This window comes from Sorghum bicolor, unplaced genomic scaffold (assembly GCF_000003195.3).
Source record: "Sorghum bicolor cultivar BTx623 unplaced genomic scaffold, Sorghum_bicolor_NCBIv3 super_18, whole genome shotgun sequence".
NCBI classification, from domain to species: Eukaryota; Viridiplantae; Streptophyta; class Magnoliopsida; order Poales; family Poaceae; genus Sorghum; species Sorghum bicolor.
The window spans coordinates 220,434-230,530 of record NW_018396398.1 but is presented as its reverse complement, the minus strand read 5'-3'; positions in this window follow the sequence as shown (position 1 = coordinate 230,530).

Below are 10,097 nucleotides of genomic sequence, written 5' to 3'. Positions count from 1 at the left end.
GCCGAGGCAGTGCTCCCCTCGGACATAGCCTTTGGATCTCCAAGAGTCGAACATTTCAACCAGTCTTCAGCCGACCTCGCCAGAGAGCTCAAAATCAACTGCACAGAAGAGAGGCGCCTGACTTCCTGTCTTCGAACAGCGAAGTATCTCGAGGCCATTAGGCGATACCACAACAGGAACGTCAAAGACCGCTCCTTCATGGTCGGTGATCTGGTACTCAAATGGAAAACAAGCCAGGAGGGAATGCACAAGTTATCTACACCTTGAGAAGGACCTTTTGTGGTCGCTGAAGTTACACACCCTACATCTTATAGACTGGTGTACCCAGATGGAACATGCTTGCCCAACTCCTAGCACCTAGACAAACTGCGCCGCTTCTATCCCTAAGTTTCAGTACATTTCATTTGTAAATCTTTTTTGATAAATAATAATAAAATTTACCTTTTTTGCTATATACTTTTACATACGCAGAATACTCGACAAGTGCCACAATTACTTTCCAGGACAAGCTCCTCAAAGGCAATCAACATGACTCAGTGATACATCACTCAAACAAATTTACAGCGCTCAAAACCATGGTTCACAAAAAATCAAACTTTATTACAAACTTTATATACAAAGTTTACAATAAACACCCCTCTGGGTGGCTTCTAGTCTACTCCTACAGACTACTCTACAAACCTACTGCTCGGGCTGATCACCCGCACGACTCTCTTGTCCCGCCGAAGGGGTCGGGGCCACCGGCGCCTGGCTGGTCGAGACCGCAGGCGTCGACCGCCCATCTCCTGCAATCGATGCCCCCGACAACTCCCGGGACGACCTATCCGATCCCGGCTAATCGGGGGGAGTTGATGTCCCGCAGAGATTTATATCGCCGATCACTGTCAACGATAGGTCCAGCAGACTGACGCGAAGGTCATCCGCCTCCCTTGGACCAACCTCCTTCGGATATCCCCTCTCAAGTCGGGACAAATCGACCAGGGGGTAGTGGGCGCGTACTGTAACGGAACCGCCCAAATTATAAGAGATTAAGCCTGATAGCGACCATTTGCATAGTCAAACCATCCAGCTTAAGCCCATATAATCCCGGTAGTCCGTGAAATGTCGAAGGATTTCAAACCACAAATCGTACATACAGTCAAGATCGTAATAAGTTCAGCGGTCACCATTCACAGTTACATCCAGTTCGAAAACATTCATCGAAAACATCGGAGTGCTTAAAGTTATTACAGCCAAGTTCATAAGTAGCGGAATCTTCGTAGTTTCAAATTACACACACACAAGTTCAGTTTGATACAGTGCCATAGTTTTGGTCATCCCCACAAAAGCAAAAGAAGAGACGGAGTGACCATCGCCTTGGTCTAGTCATCACCCATAGCGGGGTACAGGTAGAGGATGCAATAACCATAGTACATTTGACCATCTGCAAAACAACATGGGAATAGAACACTGAGTACGAGAATGTACTCAGCTAGACTTACCCGTCATAAACTCAAAAATAAAGACTCTTCAAGGATCATGAAGGCTATATAGTGGGGGTAGCTGACGACTTTTGCATAAAAGCACTATTCTATTAAACAAGTCTTATAGGAATTCTCCTTCTTTTAATTTGTTCAAGTTGAAAGTATCATTACCTATTATCTAGGTTTGCACCTGCACTATGGCAAACAATGTAATAGTATGATGGTACCTCATCATAGCAATCATGAGATCATTTATCATTATAACCCAAGTGTTCCATAGTCCTTACTACGAGGACGAAGCTCATGTCAAGTGCTCACTGTCCAGGAGCGATGGCGATTCGAATCGATTCCTAACCAGCTGGCGAGTTATTCCCCACACAAACCACACTCACTGTGATGTGAACCCACTAGGGTTTTCGCCTAATCTTTCGATGAGAGGCGCTGGATAACTCGATTAGTGAATGGAGATGACGTTCACGGCCCGACTACAGCCTTCTAAGGCCGCGCCTTAGCAACCGATACACCGCCTCCAATGGCTGTCACGATCTTGTGGATCGCAACACCCGGCCACTAGGGCACTCGTCCTGCAAGCAATCGAAGAACCAGCAAGAACAAGTAGAACAATTACTAAAATACTAGATGTAAATGAAGGTTTCAAACTAAATCTCTAATGAAGTGGGGTTTCGAAAACAAGAAGACGGGCGGCTGGATCAGCACGCGCGTTTACAAGCAAGTAGCGAAGGCTAAACTTTATCTAATCAAAACCCAGTTGTTCATGGCGGCTCTAGATGTAAATAAATAGAGGGGAGGACGACCAAAGGGGTGCTAGAGTCGTCCTCCAACCCTAGGACGCGTCCCTAATGGACTCAACTTGATACATGGGCCATTGGTCCAAAATAGGGTGACGCAGCACCAAAATAGAAAAAGGTGTCGGCACAAAAACAAGGACTGCGCCCGACTCATAAGCTGCATAGATATGTGGTTGGACCCATTGGAAAGTAGACTTCATAAGCTTTCCAACAAGTATAGGAACGTCCCAGTTGGAGTCCATATGACGCCGTGGTGATCCATACAAGTTAGAGTTATTTTCCAGTCCGAATCCAACTCCCAAAACGTGTTGGGTTTGGACTCTTTGTTTCCTTGCTTTAGAAGCGACGTGGTAACTTGATAGAGGATGTTGTGGAGGCTTGGACCTGATCTCCAATCACCTTTGTTAAGTTATCACTCTTCCCATATGCAATCAGCCCTTGAAGTTGGTGTTGCCTCAAATTCCGAATGCAGTTGAACCTTCCCTTGCTGATCTTGTCCATTATTGTTGAAGGTTGAGTTGACGGGCACGAGCATGAGTAAGAGGACCAACTGGTGTAGGTGTGGATATATCGATGGTGTTGATGTCCTCATCATCCTCCCTTTCTTGGATTTGAGTCGTCCTCGACTCAAGCTCATGTTCCTCACCCAAATATGGTTTCAAATCAGCAAGTATGTCCTCCGTCTTCTTTGCTCCAAAATGTCCCATCAAACCTCCTCCATGAGCTTCCTGTAACAACAACAAACAAACAGAGCTAGCTGGAATGCATAGCTTGTTAGCTCTAAACACAAACCCATCACTAACGATGAATTTGTTCCATCCTTTTCCATCTTTACAACGCAGCAACACTTCATTAAAATCAGCATCATGAACATATTGGTCTTTGATCGTTTCTAATCTAAAAATCTTGTAATCAAGTTGATTTAGCAAAGTATATCTCCTTGACAAAGCATCAGCAATGATATTCTCCTTCCCTTTCTTGTGCTTAATAACATAAGGAAAGGATTCAATAAATTCTACCCACTTAGCATGTCTGCGATTTAGTTTTCCTTGACTACGAATATGTTTTAAAGATTCATGATCAGAATGAATAACAAACTCTTTGGGCCACAAATAATGTTGCCATGTTTCTAAAGTTCGGACAAGAGCATACAATTCTTTATCATAAGTTGAATAGTTCAGAACAGGCCCACTCAATTTCTCACTAAAATATGCAACAGGTTTACCCTCTTGTAGCAAAACACCTCCCAAACCAATCCCACTAGCATCACACTCAAGCTCAAAAGTCTTATTAAAATCAGGAAGCTGTAGGAGAGGTGCATGTGATAACTTATCTTTTAACATGTTGAAGGAATTCTCTTGTACTTTGCTCCACACAAAAGGCACTCCCTTCTTTGTAAGCTCATTCAATGGTGCAGCAATGGTGCTGAAATCCTTCACAAAACGGCGATAAAACCCAGCAAGTCCTAAGAAACTCCGCACCTGGGTGATTGTCTTTGGTACAGGCCATCCCTGTATAGCTTCTACCTTAGCTTGATCAACCTCAATTCCATAACCTTTGTCGAGGAGTTCTTGCACTTGCCGCTGGATCTCTTTTGTTTCCTCTGGATTTGTCCTGTATGGCGCGCGGTTTGGCAAAGATGCACCAGGAATAAGATCAATTTGGTGCTCAATCCCACGTATAGGTGGCAGCCCTGCCGGTATCTCACTTGGAAAAACATCAGCATACTCCTGCAAAATGTTATGAACAGCAGGGGGCAAAGAATGCAGCATATCTTCAATTGAAATCAAAACACCCTTACATACCAAAGCATAAGCAATAGATGTGGAAGCAATTAGTTCATTAACTTCAAATTTAGTAGCAAGCATGCAATGTCCATTTAATCTTATCTCATCTTTGTTATTTCCATTGGTATCTGCATTGTTCTTAATTTTAGCCTTGGTAATTTTAGCAACTTCATCATGTACGATAGCTTCGGGAGACATAGGTAGCAAAACAATTTTCATATCATGGTGCATAAATGAATACTGATTTGATCTACCATGATGTATACATTCCTTATCAAATTGCCATGGTCTACCTAGCAGAATATTACAAGCTTCCATAGGTACAACATCACATTCAACAACATCATGGTATGAACCAATAGTAAAATTAATTCGCACTAGTTTTGTTACCTTGGCCTTACCACTGTTGTTCAGCCACCGAATGTGATATGGATGTGGATGTGGTTTGGTGGTAAGTGCAAGCTTCTCCACCATGTTGCTGCTAGCCAAGTTGTTGCGGCTACCTCCATCAATAATCAAACGACAAGAACGCTCTTTAATAACATACTTTGTTTGGAACAATGTATGCCGCTGATTCTGCTCTACCTTCTCCGCTTGAGCACTAAGCACACGCTGCACAATAAGACTCTCATAATGCTCTACATTCTCTGCACCTATCTGCTCTTCTATTGCTTCATCCCTACCTGTATCATCAGCAGCAAGCAAAGCACGTGTATCGTCATCAAAATCACTAGCAGAGGAATACCCACCATCAGCGTTAACCACCAAAACACGCTTGTTTGGACAATCTCGCTGTACGTGCCCATAACCCTTGCATCGATGACACTGAACATCTCTTGTTCTTCCTGTGGAATTAACCGAGGAGGCACTAGCGATTGGTCTCTGGGCTGATTTAGTTGCTGTATTTGTGGAAGAATCATGTGGTTTGTCGCTGTAGGAAGGTGGTGGAGCTATTGATCGGCTTGATGGAAGAGGTACACCACCCGACAATGTGGCAGATGTGCGTTGTTGCCAGGATTTCCTTGCAGAATTGTTAGATTTGGCACTAGAACGTCGTCCCTGCACTTCCCTTTCAGCTTTACAAGCAAGATGAAACAAACGGGTTACGTTAGTATAATCTTTATAAGCAAGAATGTCCTGGATTTCACGATTTAACCCGCCCAAAAATCTAGCCATAGCAGGTTCTTCTTCCTCCTCTAAATTACATCGCAGCATACCCATTTAATTCCTGATAATATTCTTCTACACTTTTAGCACCTTGTCTCAATTCCTGCAACTTATTAATCATGTCACGTGCATAGTAAGAAGGAACAAATCTAGCCCTCATGACTTGTTTCAACGCATTCCAAGTTCTAGGTATGTTATTAGGATTTTTCTTGCCATGTTCTATCCACCAAACGGAAGCAAAATCGGTGAACTCACTAGTAGCAGCCCTAACACGTGTATCCTCAGGGAATTCATGACATGTAAACTTTTGGTCAACAACAATCTCCCAAGTAATGTATGCATCAGGGTCATATTTACCGTCAAAAGGAGGTATTTTAAATTTAATCTTACTAAAAGCATCATTATTATTGTGTACCTCGCGTCGGTGGTGGCCACCCATACCTCTACGGGTGTGACGTAGGCGACGTCGATGATGAGTGTCTTGATCATCTCGTTCCGTATCAGCAGTGTAATCATCATCATAATTGCCATCCACTCGGTCTTCCTCCTTGTTTTCTTCCTTATGCTTCTCTTTGTCCATTGTGTGGAAGTCATCAAAGCGTTTGAGAAGAGCAGCAAGACTTTTATCCATACTAGTAATAGATGCCTCCATCTTTGTAATCTTGTTGTTTGTGGCAATCTGCGTGTCCTCCAACTGCCCAAGTTTGTCATTCGTCACCTTCAAGTCGTCATCAAGTCCCTCTGTGTGTAGCTTCACTTGCCTTTCAAAATGTTGTATGATGCCCTTAGTGCGAGGTGACTGTGGAATTTTGTTGGTATCCTCTGTCTCTGACATGGTTTAAAAAAACACACAGTGGAAACATGAAAAATAGGTGAAGAAATAAAAACCCTACAGCTATTAGGATGTGGCTACTGTAAGACGCTCTCTATCAACCTGTCTAACAAGTTCTTACCAATTCTTACCTTGCTCAACAGGAGGGATTGGCTACCAACAAATCCACAGCAATGGACGAAGTGTATCAGTGCCGCAGCAACAAAACCTATCAAGCTGTAGAATATGTGGAGCTATAGGCGGGCAGAAACAAGGATCGAACTAGCACCACGTTAGTTATAAAAAGCAAGTTGAATAAACGCTCAACGGTGGTACTGTGCTGGTCCTAGCCTAGACCGTGCTAGAGACGCGAGCCTGGACACAAAGGGAAAACAGAGCACACCACTAGAAACAAAATGAGCAGCCCTACTGGAAACAAAAGGAAACAACAATCCCCTTTTTTTGATTTTTTTTCTTTTTTCTTTTTTCTTTCTTTTTTTTGAGGAACCTCAAAACCTGATTATATAAACAAAATAGTACAAAATATCACTTCACCACTCTCACCCTCTCACTAGAGTAAGGCTAAACCTCAAAATTCAATATATCTAGCACAAGTATGAAGTGCTATCTTTCCTTTTGGATCACGTTGATGGAAACGCAGAATAGACCAACAAGTGGTTGCACCTATTATCATGATCTACTCAAATTCCAACCCACAATAGATTGGACGCAGTTGTGACTAGATGGTGACAAGAACTCAAAACTCTAAAGGACTAAACTAAAACCAGCACTGGACACGACCGAAGCAAACACTCATTCAACCAGCCCTAACTAAGTAGTACTAGCCACAGCACAAATGATTTATAGGATTATGGAAAACAAATCTGCTATATTTTTTTGTCTTTTTTTTGGACTATAGGAAAAACAAACACGAAGAATTGGAAATCTCTCACCGATAAACCTTGCTCTGATACCAACTGAAGTGAACCCACTAGGGTTTTCGCCTGATCTTTCGATGAGAGGCGCTGGATAACTCGATTAGTGAATGGAGATGACGTTCACGGCCCGACTACAGCCATCTAAGGCCGTGCCTTAGCAACCGATACACCGCCTCCAATGGCTGTCACGATCTTGTGGAGCGCAACACCCGGCCACTAGGGCACTCGTCCTGCAAGCAATCGAAGAACCAGCAAGAACAAGTAGAACAAGTACTAAAATACTAGATGTAAATGAAGGTTTCAAACTCAATCTCTAATGAAGTTGGGTTTCGAAAACAAGAAGACGGGCGGCTGGATCAGCACGCGCGTTTACAAGCAAGTAGCGAAGGCTAAACTTTATCTAATCAAAACCCAGTTGTTCATGGCGGCTCTAGATGTAAATAAATAGAGGGGAGGACGACCAAAGGGGTGCTAGAGTCGTCCTCCAACCCTAGGACGTGTCCCTAATGGACTCAACTTGATACATGGGCCATTGGTCCAAAATAGGGTGACGCAGCACCAAAACAGAAAAAGGTGTCGGCACAAAAACAAGGACTGCGCCCGACTCATAAGCTGCATAGATATGTGGTTGGACCCATTGGAAAGTAGACATCATGAGCTTTCCAACAAGTATAGGAACGTCCCAGTTGGAGTCCATATGACGCCGTGGTGATCCATACAAGTTAGAGTTATTTTCCAGTCCGAATCCAACTCCCAAAACGTGTTGGGTTTGGACTCTTTGTTTTCTTGCTTTAGAAGCGACGTGGTAACTTGATAGAGGATGTTGTGGAGGCTTGGACCTGATCTCCAATCACCTTTGTTAAGTTATCACTCTTCCCATATGCAATCAGCCCTTGAAGTTGGTGTTGCCTCAAATTCCGAATGCAGTTGAACCTTCCCTTGCTGATCTTGTCCATTATTCTTGAAGGTTGAGTTGACGGGCACGAGCATGAGTAAGAGGACCAACTGGTGTAGGTGCGGATATATCGATGGTGTTGATGTCCTCATCACACTGATCAAGTGAGCTACAGATCACCATATTGCACTATCCAGGACCAATTCGCGGGTTCGGCAGGCACCGCCAGTACCCGAGGACCGTTCCGGCGATCGAGGTATCCAAGGTATACCAAGGTTGCGCGCCGCGCCCCCGTCGTTCTCCTCAGCCATCACCAACACAGCGCATGGCGGCTCGACTCCCGGCCCGTATAGTGTTCAGGCTTCGCGGTCGGAACGACTTATCCTTCTAGCTAAGTGTGGGGCATGCGTTCAACATGACAAGAGGGCCGTCAACGATCGGTCCTTAATCGACACAGGCAGAGGCACTACGGTCAACCCACCATAAGACCCTGCTCGGTCTCAATTTTCCATTCCACACTTGGTTATTCTTTTCCCAAAGCAATCACCTCTTAATCAAGCAGGTATCCACCTATATCTCGCAGGTGACAGGAAATCACCCGACTTCTACCGGGCTAAGCAAGCTAAGCATAGACTCCGTGCCTATCTACATAGGACAAGATAGATCAACGAGTAGTGATAACAAGGACTACCTATGCATCAACGGTATCAAGCAATTCCTATCACTTAAATGCAACGTAGTAGAACAAGCATAATATATCATGAAAGTTAGCGAGAATAGGGAGACTTAGAATGCTCCGGGGCTTGCCTTTCTCGAACGTGCTCGGCTTATGATCCGGGCACTCTTGCAGCTCCTCTCCGAGCTCTGACACTCCCAGAGGTTCCTGCTCCTGTGCTTCCTCCTGCTCCTCGGGCCCCACCTCGTTCTCCTACGAGCCTGTATGATGCATGTGTGCTCATGAGTGGAGTGCGAGATGCCCGAGTGGATGCTTGTATGAGAAGGTACCAAATGACCACGACATGATGCAAAGGTGATTTAATTGGTCATGCTCTTTACAAGGTAGTCAACATCATCCAAGAACATGCAATTACACTAAGCATCCATTTCCTTCTTTCCTACAAAATTATCTTCAAGTGTAACCAGCAACTCACAAGATGCTTCAAAGATACACCAAACCTCTTTTATTCTACTTAATCTACATATAACAATTCATAATTTCTTTATTCATTTCTAGGCCCATCAAAATAGCATGCAGTTCTGTTTACCAATAAATTCCACAAAAATTACAGTAGACTACCAGTCAAACATAAAGTCCACCATAAATTTTTCATAATTTTTAGACACTTATTTTCAGCTAAAAAAATTAGAAGATTAATTCCTAAAGGCAAATAAAATACTCTACTATGGTATAAGTGTCAAACAGCAGATTTCATATTTTTATAATTTGCTTATTATGATGAGAAACATCTACAAAAATTTCCAGATTAATTGCATGATCCAATTATTTATTAAAAATCATAAAACACTGCCATGCAAGCATTTAAATCACCACAAATTCATTCATACACCAAATAATGTGTAGCAATATTTTCCCAGTGACTAAACATACATGCAGAGCCAGCAAAACAAGTTTCACATTTTTCTGAGTCATATTTTAATTACTATGCATTTTTCTAATTCCAGCAAAAACATGGATTAATTATTTCTGTCCAGAAAAAGTGTTCAAACATGACATGCAATTACATCAAACTGTAGATCTGAAAATAGAGAGCACACCAAAATTTGTTTCACCAATTTTGGAACCATACAACTCAAGATATAGATTTTACAAGATTTAAACCGATTTCTGGAAAATGTTTATTTGAGAAAACCGCCGAAAAACACTAAACTCACCCAGATCCACACCCGCAGAGGCACTGACAGGTGGGATCCGGGGCCGTGACCCCACGAGTCAGCCATGCAACCCACCGGCGGATCTCCGGCCGGCCGGCTCTTGCCGACGACGAGGTCTCCGGCCACGGGGTGAGCACCAGCGTGCTCCCCGCAGCGAGGCGCATCCAGGGGTACCCTCGGATTGGCCGGAGGATGACCGGAACACCTCCGACGAGCGTGCATGGCGGCACGGCGACGCTGCTCGTCGTGGCCAGGCCGCTCCGGTGCGGTAGAGCGTGCGCAAACGTCCCTCCGAGCTTCCTCACCTCACTACCCACCTAGCGCACCAAAGAAC